At 38.7% G+C, this 16,271-nt stretch overlaps 1 protein-coding gene across 1 annotated transcript in view; it reads right to left on the bottom strand.

The window, feature by feature from the left end:
• The window catches only part of add3a (adducin 3 (gamma) a), a 153,417-nt gene extending 143,939 nt beyond the window's left edge, over window positions 1-9,478 (bottom strand). Inside the window, exon 1 of the mRNA XM_059336296.1 lies at window positions 9,337-9,478. The gene's annotated coding sequence lies outside the window, so the exon portion shown is untranslated. The remainder of the gene's footprint in view (window positions 1-9,336) is intronic.
• Window positions 9,479-16,271: the final 6,793 nt, after the last annotated feature.

Genomic DNA, 16,271 nt, shown 5'->3' with positions numbered 1-16,271 from the left:
GGGCATTTTACATTGTTTTCTGATGGTATTTGTAGAAACTGACCAGAATAAATACAGACTGGATACCAGTGCATTAAAAGCCTGTTGAAATTGACCACAATAGTACAACCCCTCAAAACTCAAGCTTTACCCGCTGTTTTACTTCTGTAAAATTCTCCTAAATTGCTGACATTTTGCTGGCTTTGGCTAATGTCACAGTCGCTACTAGAACCTGCCTTACCAATACCTTGCATGGACAACTCTTAATCGAGATGAGAAAGAAGCAAGGTGGCTCAATCATTAGCTACTTCCATCACCAATAGGTGTGTTTCCATTGAGTGCTTTTTGAGTGCTTTGGATATGCCCACTAGTTACTTCCCCTCGGCCTCTGTACCCATACAGGTACTTTTGTAGCGGCTAACCAACGGGGTTCGAATGTGACAACAGACCGACGCAGAAAGTAGTGTCGCAAACTTAGCAACTTTGTCTCTATATTTAGCAACTATTCAGACCCCTCTAGCGACTCTTTTTCAAAAAAGCGACAAGCAACAAATCTAGCGACTTTTTCTGGTGTTATTGGAGGCTTTTGGAGACTCATTCCTACTCTTCTTAATGAGTAGAAGGCGCTGTCCAAAAGCACTCACAAGCGGCTCAGTCCTCCCGCTGCAGTCTTTCCCAGCTGCAGTCAGCAGAACAGGAGATGTTAACCCCTCAGCATCCAGTCTGCACCAGTCTGCAAATGAATCATGCATGCACAAAATTGCCTCTCAGTAGCAGCTCAGAAATGTACTAACCCGAGGCAAGTACTTTCTGAGCCGCTAACCTGTGAAGTTCGGCGAACCTTGGGCGGATTCTCTCCCCCAAGCCATACCCATAGTGGCTCACTAGAGGGAAAAGTACCTAATGGAAACACGCCTAATCTCAGATGCAGGCTGCACATGTACAAATGATGTGATAACGTTATATCGGATTGATGCATAAACTCACATACTCTGGTCTGACCTATCTAACATTTTAGGCAGTATTGGAGGCATTTCTTATCCTGGTATTGGTATTGGAACAACTTTAGTTATATTTTATAGACCAAACAATCAGCAGATAAATCAATAATAATAAGAATATTTGGTTGCTACCCTGCATGATTGATCTTACTTGATGTTATGCTATATAACCAGTAAGTCCACAAAACTCTGTCAAAGAAATTGACAATAAACTACTCAGACTGCAATTCATGGCAATTAAATAAATCATTATCAACTGACAATAGCTGCAACAACCACTGATATTTACCAAGAAGTTCAACCAAGTAATCAGCTAACAGCTATGTTTCTTTAACTGATCATAAATATGTCCAAGTGAGCCATCACAAAGGGAATACATGCACTGATGCAGATCATAGTAATTATTGTGGCATGTTTTGGTTTGAATCTGTCATATCATTCAGCCACTTCTGTCACACATTAATCAAACCTCAAAAACCTCATTCAAACAGGGACAACCAATAAAAAAATAACATGCAAATACAGTGGTTAAACTTGATAAACTGAACTGTTCAGAAATTTTCATATTAACCAGCTGGTGGTCATCCAACTGAGAAGGGAACCGGTGCGACAAGTACTACCGCATTTTATTTTATCACCCAGAATGCATTTCACCAGCACACATCAACATGTTGTGCCTGTGGTTAGTAAGAATTTCAAATCCAGTGAGTGGCCCTCCACATACACATTGCAAATCAGCATGATTCATTACACAGAAGGTCAGTTACAGATTGATATATGTTATAAAATAAAGAGTGAACAAAGCGCACCGCGTGAGCTACGAGTCACTGCAGGATTCAGCCTTTATGTGTTTGTACGTATAGAAGAGTTATGTTGCTCAGCAGGAGTTTTATAGCAGGGCCATAAAACCAGCAGAGAAACATGGTTTAATATAGAGAAGAGAGGGGAAGAAAAGTAAAGACCTGGTGGTATCATGGATAGAGAAATTGTGCACACACACACACACACACACACACACACACACACACACGCACACACGCACACACACACACACACACTCTTGTACTTCTATCTTTGTGAGGGCCCTCATTGGAATAGTGAATTCCCTAGCCCCTTACCCTAACCCTCACCATAACTTTCACTATCACAACTAAATGCCCAACCCTAACCTAACATAAACCTAATTATAACCCTAACCCTAAAAAAAGTCTGAACTCTCAAACAAGCCTATAAAGAAGTGAGGACCTGCCGAGATGTCCTCACTTCACAAAAATGTCCTCACAATGTTGGTTAAAAACGTGTTCCAGTCCCAGTCCTCACTATGTAGGAAGTACAAGAACACACACACACACACGCAACTTGAGCTTTCCATCACACTCAGACATAGTGACACAGTGCATCCTATCCAGCTCCCCACACAGCGAGGGGATCAACACTGGTAATGAAGGCATCCATAGCAGCTTTCATGTGGCCCAACACACACACACACACACACACACACACACACACACACACACACACACACACACACACGAATGGACTCACGCTGATTGATGAGCACAAACCCTAATGGCTGCTCTTCACTGTACATTGGAGTATTTTTCCTTTGCCAGTAAATTTGTGAAATGACAGTCAGTTAATTGAGTGGATTAAGTGACCTGGAAGATTTCTAATCTCATCTCCATATTAATGCAGACCCTCGGGGCACAGTGAGGGGGGAGGCGCTCAACCCTTCCTCCACCAACAGTGTGGCTGCACACTCGCTCTCATGACTGGCAAGCAGCCCAGGCAAAGCAGCACACCACGTCAGTGCCATTCTCTGCTCACAATGGCAGCATTTCATTCGTCATTAAGGGTAAAATCAACGATTCAGACTGATGATTAAATAAGGATGCAAACCTTCATGGATCTTACATCGCAAGAACAGAACTAATTCATTGTGCTGGTTGATTATCATACAATCATAACCATTGTTGTTTTTTTTCCCCATATTTCCAGCTCATATCTGCCCAAGTTCATAAACTCAGTGAAAGATAACAACAGATTAGGTCTGATCATTCATGAACACTCTGGTGGAGTAGACATTCTCACGTCAGCTTCGAACTTTCGTGATCTTGCATGTTTGACCCTCAGAGAGACACTTTAATAAGGTGACGACCGCAGGGATCAAAAGAACCGCTGTCTGCCTTGAAAGCTCATTTGGCCCAAAACTTGGCACTTCTCCTTCTCCCATGGTCGGAAGCTGACCCCGTTGCCATGGTTACCCCACTCTAATATGTATGCAAACGCCTTCTCGCGGCGTTGGGGAGACACACTGCTGACCGGGGGCCGACGCTCTGCCAGGGACTGCCCCCACCCCCTTACACAGAAAAACAAGGAAAGGCCTGTGTAAACACAAACATATTATGAACCCTAATGCAAAATAAACACATACGTGCATATAAATACACATGCACATCCAAAGTGATGGCATATGGATGTACGCACTTAGTAGAGCTGGACAGAAGTCAGCTGCACGTCACGTCAGGCCGGATGCTTTCAGTAATTCATACACCCACAAGTGTATAATAAAGTTATTGTAACCCCACCCCGCTGGGACCTCTGGCTCTGGCAACCACACACACACACACTCACACTCACAAACAACTGTGGAATCTAAACACTCGGCCCACACATGTATCACATCAAACAGCACCCTGACTGTGGATGCACAACAGTATGAAACGAGAGATTGTTCAGCTTCGCCTGACTCCTTTCTTGTATTAAAAATAAATCACTGAAGTTGCAGATCAGCAGTGCAGCTCAATGTAACTTTATCAAGATCGCCCACATGATAAGGCATCAGGAACAGACATATTTCCAACTAAACAAACAAGTAATGTAACAAGTAAACAGCAGCCATTTGTGTCCACATACAGAAACAAAATATTCTTAATGTGGTTCTTTGTCCCCAAATATCTAAATTGTTGACTCCCAGTCCTCTGAAGTCTGGTCACATCGGTTTTTAAACTCGACCACTGAGCTCAAAATCCTGATTTAAAGCCCTCTGTTGGGCGTCCAGGTGGCTCACTGATAGAGAGCATGCACACCTGACCCAGGTTCAAATCCAGCCAGAGCTCTCTTTGCTGCATGTCTTCCCCTCTTCTCCCCCTTCCATGCACCATGTCACTATTCAAGCATGAAAAAATGCAAAAAAAAAAAAAAATTATTAAAAAAAAAAATAGAGCATAGAGTTTTCAGCTTGCAGCTCAGGTGTGGTGGTTGAATTACTCATAATGGTTGGGTGGGTACATACTAAAATAATCTGATCTAGGGTTGGGCTGATAGACAAAAAAAGCCTCCATTGTGGTGGTTGACAGTCATGGACCACTGAGCCCAGCATCGAGATTTAAAAGCTGGGCTGTCACATTAACAGATCTAAAGCAGAAGATAATGACTTCAAACTAACTCAAATGTTAAAGAACATACTGATTTTTACAGTTTATGCCAGGGATGGGCAACTGGAGGCCCGGAGGCCGCATACGGCCCGCACCCTCACTTGAACTGGCCCTCAGTACAACTACATGTATTTGAGCATGAAATCTGTGCAGTGAAAAAATGCACAAAATTACTTCTTGCAATTAATGTTGGTCTGCTGTTCTTGCACTGAAAAAAAGAAATCACAGTAAGTGGTTAATTTTTATCTGCTTCAAACATTTTGTATTCCTATTTATACTGTTATACATGCATTTGAGCATGAAATATGTTAAGTTACTGCACTGTAAACATATTTAAAACTGCAGTTTCGTCATATCTGGTTAAGTGCACGGTCCTATATGTGGCCCTGTGGTAGTGTCGATGAAAAATTGTGGCCCCCTCAAGCAATTAAGTTGCCCATCCCTGCTCTATGCAATGCACTTAGCAAGATGATGATGATCCTGAATGGTGAGTATAGCCTCTGTAGTGGATTTTATGTCCAAATCATTTGAGTAGTTTGAATGACCTGCGCTGACGAAATGATTGTCTATTGTGATGTTTCACTGTGGACATCGTCATATGCCAATTTAGTAGACATTGTCCAACCCTAATGTGACCTGCCGATCACTAATAAGTGATCACTCATTAGAGAAGAATAAATAAACAAGACAGAACAGCTCAGCCTACTGCAGATGTGTTGCAACAACAATACGTATATGCTATTCTGTGAACACTATAAAGCTTAATAAACAAAATTCTCATTGGCTGGTGCATTATTTTGAGGCAGCTACACGGCTCTGATGTACTTCCTGTTTTAAATACACACAAGGAGGAAAAGTATGCGAAGGAAAGATCAGGATGGGCTGCAAATGCTCTAAAACATGTGTACAAAAAAAAAATATTTAAAAAAGCATATAAACAACAATGATATCATGGTCCATAGAATTGTTTCACTGTGGATATCATGACATGTTACTTTGGTAGACAAAAGTCTAGTACCAATAACTCTTGATAGGAAAGCAAATGAGCATGTTTCCCAAAATGTCAAACTATTCCTTTAAAGCACTGTATGGTTGTGCAATAATATGCTCAATAAAATGTTAACCCCATTATGTTTTTCCTCTGGTTTCATTGGGCGTAACAGACACAAACACACAAGCACAAATGCTCAGGCATGGTGAAAGAGTCCTGTCCAACTCTGCGGGCCTCGGCCCCGTCCGACCAAACCCAGATCTCTGAAACAAGCCAAACGAATGACAGATGAAGTCAAAACCCAGAGAGAGACAAGAAAATCCAAGATAATAAAATGAAAGCCTGCTTGCGCGCAAACACACACGTCCTCTAACAAAGGAAAAACATTGGAGTCCAAGACTTAATCAATTTGCAGTGTAGAGGGAGAGTGGAGCCACATGTTTTTGATAAGTTCTCTAGCAGAGCAGGGTGAGGTAATGATGAAGTCATCTCTGTCCTCTGGACAGGTTCAAATTCACTGAGCTGCGTGCATTTTAAATGGCTTCAGGCTCACCAACACACACATGCCTTCATTTCTATTTTGTGTGTGTGGTGGTACGCAGTTAAAAAATATTGTACTTTTATTGAAGTCTGCAGTAGGTATCAAGACCAGAGAATAGGTGAAAGAGCTGCAACATGTGCACACTTCATCTTCTGCTGCACACCTGCCACTCAAAGAGCACAAAAAAAACTACCATCATCAAATATTTTTGTCCTCCACGTTATTCAGTTCCTGTTTCCCCAAAACATTCCCAAGCAATCAAGTCTTACTATGGACACGCCTCATTAACAGTCCATGCAGACTGCCCCCACTCAACCGCTCACTGCCATTCTGTGACTAATCTATGAGGCGGTCTGTCCACTCCCCCGGCACAGTGGACGACTGTACTTCCTGTGTCTCGGCATGGATCTTAAGATTAGATGAGCTGCCTCGGGTTATTATAAAACCATTCATTAGGGCAGAGAAAATAAACAAGAGAGAACAGCTCAGCCTGCTGCAGATGTGTTGCTACAACACTACGTAAATGTTATTCTGCGAGCACTGTAAAGCATAACATTGTGGGCCTATTACAATGTGCACATGGAGAACATGTAATTCTTATTGGCTGGTGCATTATTTTGAGACAGCTGCATGGCTCTGATGTACTCATTACGATTGAAATATGCACACAAATTTCAAATTAAGAACACATCAAATAAAACTTAGTATATTTTAACCACTAGTGTCATAAACACATTCTTCAGTGAGCTTGTCGTTGGCATCTGGAGAGTTTGATGCACCTCCTCCTCAAAAGCAGTTGTGTGCAAAAAAACATTTTTGCAAAAAATTTGAACTACATCGATATATGTGATATGGTCTAATTCCTTATCACTTTAAAAATATATTGATATTTTTTTTATATCGATATATCGCCCAGCCCTAGTGCAGATCTGACAATGTACGGTCAAATTACAGCAACTTCCTGTTTTATGGCAAAACACAACATTTTGCCGCAATTCCATAGCAATGACGTTCCATGAAAATTCCAAATTTTAACAACTTTTCATTGCGTAGGAGTTTAGATTAAGCTGTCCAAAGTTAAAGTCAATCAGGTTAAAATTGTAGGTGGAGCCTGGAAAATGCAAAAAAAAAAAAAAATGCACAAAAGTAATTTCTCCATATTACATTTTACTACCACATGTCATTCGTCATCTATGTGAACCCCATCGACAGGGCTTCACCATTAAAGTTGCTCAAGACCCAAAAAAAAAAAATTCACCACTTCTGAAATGTGTGCAGCGTCATAAGTTTTTTTGAGCACCTAGACAGACCACAATGCGATGCATTTTAGAGAATAACAAACACAAGTTTCATTAGAGTCCTAGCAACAGTTGGACTAACATGCACAAGCTGTTTACAGGAATCTGATAATGTCTAGTTTGAAGCTGCAGAGAAACAACATTATCAAAAAATCACATGGAAAAAGGTTGGGTATCAAATTACATAGACTGGTGTTATGAGCTTTTTACAGAATCTATACTCAATAAGTTTTCACATTTAAACAACTTTTATTTCAAGCCTCAAGAGTAGATAATATTCCTCTTCTTTACTAAACTTAGACAGACTGAAAACCTCACAGTCTCGCCTCCCTAGAGACACAAGTTACTGCAATATTCATGAAGACCTTACGAAACACTGGAAAATGGCATTTACATCAAAGAGGATGTGCCGAGGGAGAGGAAAAATAAATATGGAGTATGTTTGCATTTTCTATCTATTCCGTCATTGGCTCTGGGTTAAATAACTCACTCGTAGAAAGTCCCTGAAGGGTTCTGAACGGGGCCCCCTCTATCTGAGTGAATCAGAGAATGAGGGGAATACCGTTTTAGATTTCAGGTCCATATGGTGAACATTCACAGCTTTTCAGAGGGCTCTGCAGACCAAAATAAAAAGAGGGAAAAAAAGTAACAAAAATGAAAAATAAAGAGTGCAGGCCTTTTGGAGACAATTATCATATTTGTCTGGGTCCTTTTTAAGTTCAGACAGCCAGGCTTTGGTATGGAAATGGATATCCTCAGAGAGTCATTACAGGTTGAGAAATATCTACGAGCCAGAGGTGACGAGGAGGTGCTCGTGGGTAATATGTGATTTGAGGGAGGAGAGAGGGATAGTGGGGGGTGTCTGCCAGACTTTTGATCTGCAGAAGCTGCAGGCAGGACAAGAGGAAAAGAGAGTCAGGAGGAAAAAGATTAAACGAAGGGTGAAAAGGCGGGAAACTGAGAGGAAGGGAGAAGATAGAAAGAGCTGCACGCACAAGCTAACCCAGCTGGTGGTCACTGAACAGTTAATGTTTTCTACAGGATACAGAAGTTAATGCACACTGCTGCATGAAGGGGCTTTTAAAATGGTTGTTATATAGATATAGATATGTGAGAAATGATATGCTTGTTGCAAGTCACAAGTAAGTTCCAAGTCCTTGAACTCGAGATGTAAAGTCCCAAGTCCTAAACTTTAAATTGAGCCTTAAAGAAGGCATAATGCATGCTTCATTATTTACAGAAATAATGAAAGCTTTCAAAAGAAAAAAAGCTCACTGATTTGTTCTTCAGGGTTCTCTCATGAAACTTGATTTGATGCTTTTGGATTGGTTTAAAAAGTGCATATGGACTTTCCAGGAATCAGTAGCATGAACACCAGTTGATGCAGTCAGTTCAGGAACTTGACTGATTGTGTTTAAATAATGATCCTTTTTTGGCTTTGAGTTGCAGATGAATCCCTCCCAGCTGCAGCAGGAGCTGCACTGTAACTGACCCTGACTGTGACCTTTGACTACTATAAAAGAGCACTGACAAACGTGGACATATTGGAAAGAGCTTTGTTTTCTCTCCAATGTTACACATTTACTAAATATATATATATATATATATATATATATATGTGTGTGTGTGTGTGTGTGTGTGTGTGTATATATAGTAAATGTGTAATATTGGAGAGAAAACAAAGCTCTTTCCAATATGCCCACGTTTGTCAGTGCTCTTCTATCGTAGGAGGTGTGTGACAGCTAAATTAAATAAACCTACACAATTAAAAGGAAAGAAAAGGGGAGTGCTTTCATTAAATAGTCCATGAAATATCAAATACAACAACTCACAGTGTGACATGTATGATGGAGGACCAAGACCTCAGAGTAAACAATATAGCAGCTGTTTTGATAATAAAGTTGGAATAAAGTGACATAATTGTAAAAGCTGCTGTTGGACAAAATGTTAATAAACTGGTTTTACCGGAATATTTTCACTGAAACACCAATAAACAACGCATGGACATGGGACTACAAAGTAGAGCATCCAGTGTTCTTCACGTATTATTTTTAAATGACCAAAAATAAGAAATTAACAATCTACATACCTTCTGTGGAGCGCACAAATTCCCGGGTAAGCAGCTGACAGTCGATCTGCACAAACACAAGTGTCCCCGGACCTTTTCTGACTCTGTTTTCACGGTTTGAATTCAAAGGTTCCGTTCAAACACGACGTGTCGGAGTACTTTCACTGACACTCAGTCATCGGGATGGTGCTGAGCTGCTCCCAGCAGGCTGAGCCGGCGGCAGCACATGCTGTGTACATCTACTATGCCGGCTAAACGCGGAAACGGTGGCTCACAATTTGGCAGGAAGTGGAGTTTCATTCACCCCAAGTGGCGGCGCATTTTTTCGCGAATCCCTTGCCTCAGACAGAGGACACGTGATTCAGGCTTGCTGTTGATGTGTATTATTTATGTTTGTCCCAGTTCAGAGGGAACATTAGCTTTAGCAGAACTAGCAAGGAACATACTTCACATAGCAGACTTTAAACAAATGTAAACATATTTTAAAGTGTATTATGGACAATATAAAGGCTACACTTGGTATTCTGGATATTACTCAAATTGTGCTGCATGCAAATACAGTCATGGAAAAAATTACTAGGCCACCCTTGTTTTCTCCTTGCTTTCTTGTTCATTTAATGCCTGGTACAAATGAGGGTATATTTGTTTGGACAAATATAATGATGACAATAAAAATAGCTCATAAGAGTTTAAGAGCTGATATCTAGCCATTTTCCATGGTTTTCTTGATAATAAAATCATTATCAAGGTACCAGGCATTAAAATGAACAATAAATTGAAGAAAACAGTGCTCTAATATTTTTTTCCATAACTGTATATCAGAAAATACACATTCTTGGAATCACTGTGATACATACCTATTCGGGTATTAATATACAGTGTTTATTCCCTTTATAGTGGGCTTTATAGGTCATTTACACACATTTTTATCTGTATTGTTTGTGTCTTGAAAGTGCAGCTTCAGGATTAATTCGTATCACCATATAAAGGGCTACATTTTTTGTGCTCAGAATGAATTGGTTGAGGCTATATGATTCAGACAAATATGATGCGCTGCCTCCATCTAGTGGCCCCAAGGGTGCTAGTGTACAACCTCTAGGTGAATGCAGATCCAGGAAAATCACTTAAAAACAGAAGCACAGATTATGATGCTTCTTCAGTGTAAAGACGTGGAGGTTAGGTTTAATTGGTGACTCTCAATTATCCGTAGGAGTGAATGAGAGCATTAATAGTTGTCTGTCTCTATGCGTCAGCCCTGTGATAGTCTGGTGACCTGTCCAGGGTGTACCCAGCCTGGCACCCAATGTCAGCTGAGGTTGGCTCCAGCAGCCAAAGTGCAGATAAGTGGTTAAGAGTAATGGATGAATGAATGTTATCAAAAAGATTTAGGCGTATAGGCAATAAGTAATAAGTACAATGTAATACAATATACGGAATTAAAGGAACATTTTATTTGTGAGCTAAAATTGCTGTTAAGTACCGCATAAAGAGGTTCCCTGAATAAAATAAAGTAAATGTTTATTCTGTTCGATCATTCGTCTCAAGCAAGTGTCATGTCTTTGCATGAACATCTTAACTTGAATTAAAATTCTGCCTAAAAGAAAAATCAACATTGTAACTAATGTAATTCTAGCATAATCCAATTTTATTTCCGCTGCAAGGTGTCCTTTGTTTGCATGTGTAGTAGATGTCAATGGTTATCACCTCACAGTCACTGTATTCCATCTAGTAGATGATGGTCTGCATGTTCCCAGTTTGGAGAACAGAACTGCAGACCGGGATTGTCACAAAACATATTTTACCCACCTAAACAAAGGCTCACCCTAAATACCTGTTTATGTGTACACTATATACATGTCCACTGATTTTTGTTGCTATCCACAGCCGTTTCATTTGGCACTACTGTTTCTCAACCGTAGAACCTCAATGTTCCTACATATACAGGTACATCTCAATAAATTAGAATATGATGGAAAAGTCAATTTCCAGTAATTCAAGTCAAATAGCCCTAACCAAGTATTGAGTCATATAGATGGCCAACATTTCCATATTAAACATACTTTTTGAAATTGGTCTTTTGTAATATATATATTTTTTGAGACACTGAATTTTAGGCCTTCATTAAGTGTAACTCATAATCATTATAATTAGAAGCAATTAAATAAATTAAAACATGAAATGTTTCATTATGTGTGTAATGGATCTATATAATGTGTTATATCCACTTTTTGAATTGAATTTCTGACATAAATAAACTTTTTTATGATTTTCTAATTTATTTAGATGCAGCTGTCGATCAGCTATTTTGGTCCGAATTAAACAGAACCAAGTCCACTCATGGCAGCAGAAGCTCCAGGTGTCTGTAGGCCTGGGCTCTATCTTTGGCTTCATTTTGGGGTCTAGTTCCCACAAAAGTTTCCCCTCTTTCTCTTTCAGCCCGTTCAGTCTCCATCTGATATTCCATATCATAAAGATATCCTTTTGTCTCCATATTGAACAGCATTTTGTCATTGCTGTCGTAATCACTCTTTTTTATTTGTATTTCTTTTATTTGTTGTCTCTTATAGAAACTAGCTAATAGATTCTGACCAAACCAGCTGATCGAGTGAAGCATAGTGCTGTGATGCGTAGGAACATGGAAGTTGTACGGTTGATCTACGGCAAATAATACATTGACGTTGTGGCTAAGTACCTTATACAACCCCCCAAAAAAATAAAATATATCCAAACTATTCCTTTAATAAGCATTGTTTAACAGACTCTTTAAAGCGATTCATTGTGAGCCTCAGTTAGTATATAAAATAATCCATAAGTATTTAAGTATTTTATTATGAGCAGCGCAAATGACGTCAACTTCTTTGAGAACCTGTTCTGCAAGAACAGAACAGATTCTTGTGGTTTGGATCAGCTCATCATAAACACCACATACAGCAGATCCATATCAAAGCACAAGTTTTGCTGTCAGGAAACCATATGTCTTTGCCACCTTTCCCTCACCTTAATTACACAAGATGATGCTCACAGATGTGATTGATGGTGAACATGTTTTGTCTGTCAAAGACATTGCTGTCATTTTTGGATCAGAGACAATCAGGAAGTAAAAAGGAGCACTAGTTAAATGAAGCACATTATAGAGAAGGGTTTGATAGAAATGAATTCCCTGCTGTTCAGAACTTGTGTTGTTTCAGGTGACACCCAACTTCATCAAACTGGTACTTCCAACCATTACGTGCCAAGAAAAGCTATCTGGTTTTGTTTTCGACTTTTCACTGACAGTTGTTGCTCATCAGGTGTTGTGACAACCTGAAAGAAGTCACACATTGACAGTGTGTGCATGAATCTACCTCCATAGATTTTAAGTAAATCTGTTCGTGTAGTACAGAAAAGATTCTGCATCCATGCAATTTCTATCACATCGTCCCATCCAGTGAAGGACAGCAACGAAGTACATTTACTCAAGTTCCAAGTATATTTCAAAGTACTTCTGTTGTATTCTACTTTATACTTATACTCCACCACACTAAATAGGGAAATGTCTCACTTTAAACAAGTGGTGTGAGTCTCAAGTTTTATCAAAGTGCAATATTATATCAATTCTCGGACGATACAATATTTGTTGAAATCATAAAGTCTGTCACAATATTATTTCAGTTTGATTCATTTTGATTCATGAGACGATGTAAAATGCTCATATGACACAGTTAATTTTATATCAACTCAGAACATGCAACTCAAATATGATGACAACTATATTTGTGACTTTCAAAATAAAAGCATTTATTAAGATGATGATATGTATAGATATTTTCATTATGCATCAGCAATATTGGATCATTGATCACTGTTTCCATATATGGACACACATCACTGTATCCAACACTTTTCACCACATGTGACATTTGTGACAACCACAGTTACTGAGATTAAGCTTTGACAATAAACATGATGAGTTTATTAAATAAAATAAATGTGTTTCCAAACCTTTTTGGCTTGTGACCCCAGACAAAAATGTTTTACTTTGGATACTTTTAGTACTTTTTGCTGATAATACATCTGCACTTTTACTGATGTAGAATGTTGATTGCAGGACATCTACTTATGTAGGATATGAGTACTTCTTCCATCACTGGTTTCAACTTATCGTGTTTCAGAATTTCTTCTATGTCAGTATGTCAATTTTCCCATCAAACCAGACCAAATGTAATTGCATGCGATGTAAAGATAAGGGGAACAAAGAGAGAGTTTAGCTTCTAAGTTGTATAAAACATGAATAGATCATTTTGCAAAGCTAGCTTTGTTCTGCAGAACAAACACAGTTCCTGCACTACACTGTTTGAGGAAGAAGGCTGAATATTTATGTTTGCCATCTTTGTGTTTACAGGCCCTGTCAGCAGAACATTTCCCCTTCCTTGGAGAATAAAGTACCTGGTCTTTGTGAAATAAGTATGATGGTTTGAGAGTCCTGATGTTTTCAGGTTGTCCACCCAATCGTTGGTCCTCACCATTCTAGTGAAGTCAAGTCAATTTTATTTATACAGCCAAAAATCACAAATCACAGATTTGCTTCAAAGGGATTTACAGACTGTACATGGTACGACACCATCTGTCCTTTAACCCTCACATTGGCCAGGGAAAAACTCCTCCAAAACCCTTTTAACAGGGTAAAACGAAGAAGAAATCTAGGCCAGGCCTAGGACAGAAAGACATGCAATAGATGAAGGGATATCTCAGAAACAGCTGGGAAGCATTTCTTTTAAATTTGGAACAAACATCCACTTCCACTGTCTGTTAGGATAAAATGATGAAGTGACTACATTTAAATTTGAAAGGTCTAAGGTCAGCTACACTGTGGCATTCAAAATGTTCTGCAAAAACATTTTCTGGCCATAACTCAGGCACAGAAGGGCAGACTGTGACCTAATTTCACATTTGGTCAGAAACTGAAGTGGTGTTGCTGATCTCGGGTGCCCACCTTGAATCTGTGCTCGCTGAATTTAAAGCTTTTTTGCACCAGCATCCATATTTGATTTTTCTTCCACTGTCATAGCTACATGTATGAGTCTGTAGATGTTTTATGCCACTTGACTGGTTGGTGGAGGTGTAACTGCAAGGTAATAATTCTAATTTATTTTCTTTCATTATTCATACAGTAATGCTCTAACTTAACTAGTTAGGAGTGTCTATAAAGTCTGCCTTATGAATCGTCAATACGGTGTTGATTCTGTCATGAAAAGGAGATGACAAAAACGGGAGAGATGCAGTGCATAGCTGATAGGGCTGGGCGATATATCGATATGAAGAATATATCGATATATTTTCTAATGTGATATGGAATTAGACCATATCGCATATACCGATATAGTTGAATTTTTTTCTGTCTTTATATATAAATGCTGCCTTTACTAGGATTTGTCATATTTAGTTATTTTGTAATGTTTGTTATTCTTTTCTCATATAAATATATTAATTTCAGAAAAAGATTGGCCTATTTTATTTCATAGGCAATTTTTATTTAAGATATTTTTTTTTATTTAAATGTGAACTTATGGAGCTTTGATTTTTTTCAAAAGGTACTCCTGTTGTTATACAGTATTTATGCTCACTTAAATAAACGGTTTTAATAAAACTACTTGTGACATGTCATATTTGGCTTTGACTTTGACTGAACATTTGCTCTCACTTTGAAATGAAAATATCGGGATATATATCGTATATCGAAATTCAGCCTAAATATATCGGGATATGACTTTTGGTCCATATCGCCCAGCCCTAATAGCCGATATAAAAATAAATTTATTTAAATAAAGTCACACAACCTAAAGTAGCACAAGCACGAGGTGTGTACGCCAGTGGTTTCAGTCATATAAATGTGGGTGTATTGATCATGTAAGGTAGGGTGTTGTAAATTAAAGTAAATGCCAAAGGAGCCTAAAAAGGTGCGGACGCTGGCAAGGGAAGCGAGAGAGACTGCACAAGGCTGCCAGCTGCCCTTTTATCCAGTTAGAACACCGGGCCCAGGTGCTCCCGATCAGGTGGGGCCGTCACAAATCATATTTTTTATTTCCTTTGACATGTCTCTCAGCACTACTGTCAAACATCTGTGACATCTTTGATATGTTTCCTCATACTTCAAACTTGAAATGAAAACTCCATTGTCTGATGAGTGTTCTCAATGGCATTAAAAACAGATGAAATATCAATCACATGTCTACATGTCTGTTCAGGGTGGTTTACAGTAAAAGATCACCAGTGTGAGCCACCGGGACGCCCCCTCAAGTTTAATCTTACAAATCATTACAATCATATCATGAAGGCGCACGTTTGGGCAATGGTGGAAGAAGTATTCAGATACCTTACTTAAGTAAAAGTACTAATACCACACTGTGAAATTACTCCACTACAAGTAAAAGTCCTGCATTCAAAACTTAGTGAAGTAAAAGCACAAAAGTATCAGCATCAACATGTATTTAAAGTATCAAAAGTAAAAGTACTTGTTATGCAGAACGGACCCACTCAGATTGTTTTATATATTCTAAATATATTATTACATTATTTGTATTGAAACCTTTATGTAAGCAGTGATTTAATGTTAAAAATATAGAGCTCATTTAACTATATAATATACTGTTATAAGATTTAATAAAAAAAAGTTAAAAAAAAAAAAGTCTAATCACTTTTAATTGATCATGTTTTTTTAGGTTAAATCTGACTTGAAAAGTAATGCAGTAAAGCTGTCAGCAAAATGTAGTGGAGTAATAATTACAACATTTGCTTCAAAATAAGTGGAGTAGAAGTATAAACTTACATAAAATGGAAATACGGTACTCAAGTAAAGTACAAGTACCTCAAAATTGTACTTAAGTGCAGTACTTGAGTAAATGTACTTAGTTACTTTCCACCACTGAGTTTGGGTGATTGTTTCTGTCAGTAGAATGCTTGACAAAAAAACAAAAACA

This window comes from Centropristis striata, chromosome 1, assembly GCF_030273125.1.
Source record: "Centropristis striata isolate RG_2023a ecotype Rhode Island chromosome 1, C.striata_1.0, whole genome shotgun sequence".
Taxonomy (NCBI): domain Eukaryota; kingdom Metazoa; phylum Chordata; class Actinopteri; order Perciformes; family Serranidae; genus Centropristis; species Centropristis striata.
The sequence above is the reverse complement of the archived record's forward strand: the minus strand, read 5'-3'. Positions and strand labels throughout refer to the sequence as shown.